Consider the following 6,432-nt stretch of genomic DNA (forward strand, 5'->3'; position numbering starts at 1 on the left):
AACACCCTCCACTCTTCTGGAAGGCTTTCCACTAGATGCTAGAACATTGCAACGGGGACTTTCTTTCAGTCAGCCACAAGAGCATTAGTGAGTTTTGGGCAATTAGGCCCGATGGGGGTTGGTCAGGGCTCTGTGCAGGCCAGTCCAAGTTCTTCCACACCAATCTCCACAAACCATTTCTGTATGGACCTCGCTTTGTGCACGAGGGCATTGTCATGCTGAAACAGGAAATGGCCTTCCCAAACTGTTGACACAAAGTTGGAAGCACAGAATCATGTAGAATGTCATTGTATGCTGTAGCATTAAGATTTCCCTTCACTGGAACTAAAATGGGCCTAGCCCACCTCCTCCAACAAGTTTGACTGTTGGCACTATGCATCTGGGCAGGTGACATTCACCAAATATTTGTCTATGGAGATTGCATGGCGGTGTGCTTTATTTTATACACCTGTCAGCAGCGGTAGTGGCTGAAACAGCTTTTGTATCTATAGTGTACCAAGAAAACAAGATCCAGGCTCCATAGGAGAATCTTAATTGCATTTCATTGCCTCCTTTTCAAACCACATTGGACGAGAAGGTCAAAGGGGAGGAAATGTTGAGATCTTCCAATAGAGAGGACTCACTGATATCTGTCTGTCTCGGTGTACAACGGACTAGTTTCAGTAATTTTTATTTTAGTAAAGCTGTCTAATAGTGACATCTAGTGGTATAAAAATGATATTACAACTTGAAGGGGGAGGTTCCCTCCAGTATTAAGTAGAACAATACATGTCAAATAACTCCCATTCAATGTTGTTATTGAAATACATCTAGATAGATAGATGGGCTTCGCTGAAAATGAATCATGAACGTGGCACACGTTGCTGGACGAGGAGATTCATAGATATGAGAGACGAAGGCCTCTGAACTCTCACCAATAACTACCCCTCTGGACTGCTTTCCCTGTCCGGAAGAATTACGCATTTTTCAAACACCTGAAACAGCTTTTTCCTGCAAGGGGCGCAAAATCTGACGTGAAGATCACGTCAGGGACTCAACCCCCCCTAGGGACGACACGGAAGAGCACCAGTAAGCCAGTGACTCAGTCCCCGTAGTAGGGGTCAGAGGATCCCAGTGAAGAGAGGGGAGCCGGCCAGGCAGAGACGACATGGGGGGGTTCGTCGCACCAGTTCCTTGCCGTTCACCTTCGCACCCCTGGGGCCTACTGAAGAGATGAGTCTTCAGTAAAGACAAGGTTGAGACCGAAGTCTGCGTCTCTCACATGGGTAGGCAAACCATTCCATAAAAATGGAGCTCTATAGGAGAAAGCCCTGCCTCCAACTGTTTGCTTAGAAATTCTAGGGACAATTAGGAGGCCTGCGTCTTGTGACCGTAGCGTACGTGTAGGTATGTACGGCAGGACCAAATCAGAGAGGTAAGGTAGGAGCAAGCCCATGTAATGCTTTGTAGGTTAGCAGTAAAACCTTGAAATCAGCCCTTGCTTTGACAGGAAGCCAGTGTAGGGAGGCTAGCACTGGAGTAATATGATCAAATTTGTTGGTTCTAGTCAGGATTCTAGCAGCCATATTTAGCACCCACTGAAGTTTATTTAGTGATTCATCTGGGTAGCCGGAAAGTAGAGCATTGCAGTAGTCTAACCTAGAAGTGACAAAAGCATGGATTAGCTTTTCATCTTTTGACCAAAAGTTTCAGATTTTTGCAATGTTACGTAGATGGAAAAAAGCTGTCCTTGAAACAGTCTCGATACGTTCGTCAAAAGAGATCAGGGTCAGAGTAACGCCGAGGTCCTTCACAGTTTTATTTGAGACGACTGTACAACCAAGATTAATTGTCAGATTCAACAGAAGATCTCTTTGTTTCTTGGGACCTAGAACAAGCATCTCTGTTTTGTCTGAGTTTAAAAGTAGAACATTTGCAGCCATCCACTGCCTTATGTCTGAAACACAGGCTTCCAGGGTAGGAAATGGAGGCTTCACCCTGTTTCATCTAAATGTACAGCTGTGTGTCCGTCCGCATAGCAGTGAACGTTGACATTTGTGTTTCCGAATGACATCACCAGAGGTAGAATATATAATGAAAACAATAGTCCTAAAACCTAGAGGAACACCGAAACGTACAATTGATTTGTCAGAGGACAAACCATCCAGAGACGAACTGATATCATACCAACATAATATCTAAACCTGTATACCAGGAGCTAGTTTCCTGTGACAAATGTTTTTTGTTATGGGGGCGACTGCATCTTGAGTATTACCCAGACTTGTCTGCCCTTGACCAGCTCAGAAACATCCTGTGGTGTTCTGCATTCGCATCGAAAAGCCCCCGCGATATGCACCCTTTCAGGGAAGTCAGGAACCAATATGCTCAGGCTCGCTTTTTCAAACAGATATTTGCATCCTGTAGCTAATTCCAAACAGTTCTGGGACGCTGTAAAGTCCATAGAGAATAAGAGCACCTCCTCCCAGCTGCCCACTGCACTGAGGATAGGAAACACTGTCACCAACGATAATTTAATAAGCAGTTTTCTACGACTGGCCTTGCTTTCCACCTTGGCTACCCCGGCCAACAGCTCTGCACCCCCCCACATCAACTGGCCCAAGCCTACCCCTACCCCGGCCAACAGCTCTGCACCCCCCCACAGCAACTGGCCCAAGCCTACCCCTACCCCGGCCAACAGCTCTGCACCCCCACAGCAACTGGCCCTAGCCTACCCCTACCCCGGGCCAACAGCTCTACACCCCCCACAGCAACTGGCCCAAGCCTACCCCTACCTCGGCCAACAGCTCTGCACCCCCACAGCAACTGGCCCAAGCCTACCCCTACCTCGGCCAACAGCTCTGCACCCCACAGCAACTGGCCCAAGCCTACCCCTACCTCGGCCAACAGCTCTGCACCCCCCCACAGCAACTGGCTCAAACCTACCCCTACCCCGGCCAACAGCTCTGCACCCCCCCACAGCAACTGGCCCAAGCCTACCCCTACCCCGGCCAACAGCTCTGCACTCCCCCACAGCTCTGCACTTCCCGTGTTCGAGCAAGGAGGCCTACAAACCTGACTCAGTTACACCAGCTCTGCCAGGAGGAATGGGCCAAAATTCTCCCAACTTATTGTGGGAAGCTTGTGGAAGGCTAATGAAACGTTTGACCCAAGTTAAACAATTTAAAGGCAATGCTACCAAATCATAATTGAGTGTATGTAAACTTCTGACCCACTGGGAACGTGATGAAATAAATAAATCCCTCTGCTATTATTCTGACATTTCACATTTTTAAAATTAAGTGGTGATCTTAACTGACCTAAGACAGGGAATTTTTTACTAGGATTAAATGTCAGGAATTGTGAAAAACTGAGTTCAAATGTATTTTGTCAGCTCGGGGATTCGAACTTGCAACCTTTTGGTTACTAGTCAAACGCTCTAACCACTAGGCTACCCTGCCGCCCCAGTGTATGTAAACGTCAGACTTCAACTGTTAATGGACTGTTTTTAAATGTAAATCACATTTTCATTTGACACACCCCCGTTTGGGAATACCTGCAATAAGACATACCCCCGTTTGGGAATACCTGCAATAAGACATACCCCAGTTTGGGAATACCTGCAATAAGACATACCCCAGTTTGGGAATACCTGCAATAAGACATACCCCAGTTTGGGAATACCTGCAATAAGACATACCCCAGTTTGGGAATACCTGCAATAAGACATACCCCAGTTTGGGAATACCTGCAATAAGACATACCCCAGTTTGGGAATACCTGCAATAAGACATACCCCAGTTTGGGAATACCTGCAATAAGACATACCCCAGTTTGGGAATACCTGCAATAAGACATACCCCAGTTTGGGAATACCTGCAATAAGACATACCCCAGTTTGGGAATACCTGCAATAAGACATACCCCAGTTTGGGAATACCTGCAATAAGACATACCCCAGTTTGGGAATACCTGCAATAAGACATACCCCAGTTTGGGAATACCTGCAATAAGACATACCCCAGTTTGGGAATATCTGCAATAAGACATACCCCAGTTTGGGAATACCTGCAATAAGACATACCCCAGTTTGGGAATACCTGCAATAAGACATACCCCAGTTTGGGAATACCTGCAATAAGACACACCCCAGTTTGGGAATACCTGCAATAAGACATACCCCAGTTTGGGAATACCTGCAATAGACACACCCCAGTTTGGGAATACCTGCAATAAGACACACCCCAGTTTGGGAATACCTGCAATAAGACACACCCCAGTTTGGGAATACCTGCAATAAGACACACCCCAGTTTGGGAATACCTGCAATAAGACACACCCCAGTTTGGGAATACCTGCAATAAGACATACCCCAGTTTGGGAATACCTGCAATAAGACATACCCCAGTTTGGGAATACCTGCAATAAGACACACCCCAGTTTGGGAATACCTGCAATAAGACACACCCCAGTTTGGGAATACCTGCAATAAGACATACCCCAGTTTGGGAATACCTGCAATAAGACATACCCCAGTTTGGGAATACCTACAATAAGACACACCCCAGTTTGGGAATACCTACAATAAGACATACCCCAGTTTGGGAATACCTACAATAAGACACAGCACAGACATACTTTGATGAATCCATTTTAATGGAAAATGTAAAACCCCTTTGAACTTCAATGTACAAAGCATATAACACTTGCACTTTTAAAATTACAAATTGAAGCAAGCCATGTTTTAAAATACATCAGTGAATGTATATATGTATATATTTACACAATCGTTTAAACTTCAAAATGTGAATAAATTATTGTGTGTGTAAATGTCTCCATTTTACAGTGAATACTTCTTAATAAAATGCTGAAGTGTATCATCCATTGAGTCTTTTACATAATACAACTGTACACGCTTTCATACAATAGAATAGTTTGGCAGTTTGTTTTTAAAAGATATGGCATGAGGACGAATTCAGCAGCGACTCCCAGAGTTCTCGGCGACAGCTGAAGTCGGTTTCCTCTCACAGTAACTGTCTCAATGTAGGAAACGGCATCGTGTCACAACTCATCATTTAGCAAACTGTACAAGTCACATTTACATTTGATCTGGAACATCATCGCATTTACAGCTCCTATAAAATAAATACATCATTTTCACAGAAACAATATACAACAGTTTGAAAGAAAAAAATGAACTAAACAAACAAAAGGAAAACAGGAACAAACAGAGAACAGAAGGTTCCAGAACATCAGTCAGCGCTGTGAGACCAGATTCTACTGAACTCAGTTCTCCTGATGCTGGGTGGTGATGCTGCTGTGGTCAGTATCCTGATGCTGGGTGGTGATGCTGCTGTGGTCAGTATCCTGATGCTGGGTGGTGATGCTGCTATGGTCAGTATCCTGTTGCTGGGTGGTGATGCTGCTATGGTCAGTATCCTGATGCTGCTATGGTCAGTATCCTGATGCTGGGTGGTGATGCTGCTATGGTCAGTATCCTGATGCTGGGTGGTGATGCTGCTATGGTCAGTATCCTGATGCTGCTATGGTCAGTATCCTGATGCTGGGTGGTGATGCTGCTATGGTCAGTATCCTGATGCTGGGTGGTGATGCTGCTATGGTCAGTATCCTGATGCTGGGTGGTGATGCTGCTATGGTCAGTATCCTGATGCTGCTATGGTCAGTATCCTGATGCTGGGTGGTGATGCTGCTATGGTCAGTATCCTGATGCTGGGTGGTGATGCTGCTATGGTCAGTATCCTGATGCTGGGTGGTGATGCTGCTATGGTCAGTATCCTGATGCTGGGTGGTGATGCTGCTATGGTCAGTATCCTGATGCTGCTATGGTCAGTATCCTGATGCTGGGTGGTGATGCTGCTATGGTCAGTATCCTGATGCTGCTATGGTCAGTATCTTGATGCTGCTATGGTCAGTATCCTGATGCTGGGTGGTGATGCTGCTGTGGTCAGTAGCCTGATGCTGCTATGGTCAGTATCCTGATGCTGGGTGGTGATGCTGCTATGGTCAGTATCTTGATGCTGGGTGGTGATGCTGCTATGGTCAGTATCCTGATGCTGGGTGGTGATGCTGCTGTGGTCAGTATCCTGATGCTGCTATGGTCAGTATCCTGATGCTGGGTGGTGATGCTGCTATGGTCAGTATCCTGATGCTGTGTAGTGATGCTGGTCAGTAACATGTAGTTTTAGTGTGTTGTAGTGTGTTCTGCTGTTGTGGTTAGTGTCAGTGTCTATATATCTGTTCCAGGCTGAAGGAAGATGTCTCAGAGAGGGAGGCGCCAGGGAGGGAGGCGCCAGGGAGGGAGGCGCCAGGGAGGGAGGCGCCAGAGAGGGAGGCGCCAGAGGGAGGCGCCAGGGAGGGAGGCGCCAGGGAGGAGGCGCCAGAGAGGGAGGCGCCAGAGGGGGGCGCCAGAGAGGGAGGCGCCAGGGAGGGAGGCGC

This window comes from Oncorhynchus masou, unplaced genomic scaffold (assembly GCF_036934945.1).
Source record: "Oncorhynchus masou masou isolate Uvic2021 unplaced genomic scaffold, UVic_Omas_1.1 unplaced_scaffold_2617, whole genome shotgun sequence".
NCBI lineage: Eukaryota > Metazoa > Chordata > Actinopteri > Salmoniformes > Salmonidae > Oncorhynchus > Oncorhynchus masou.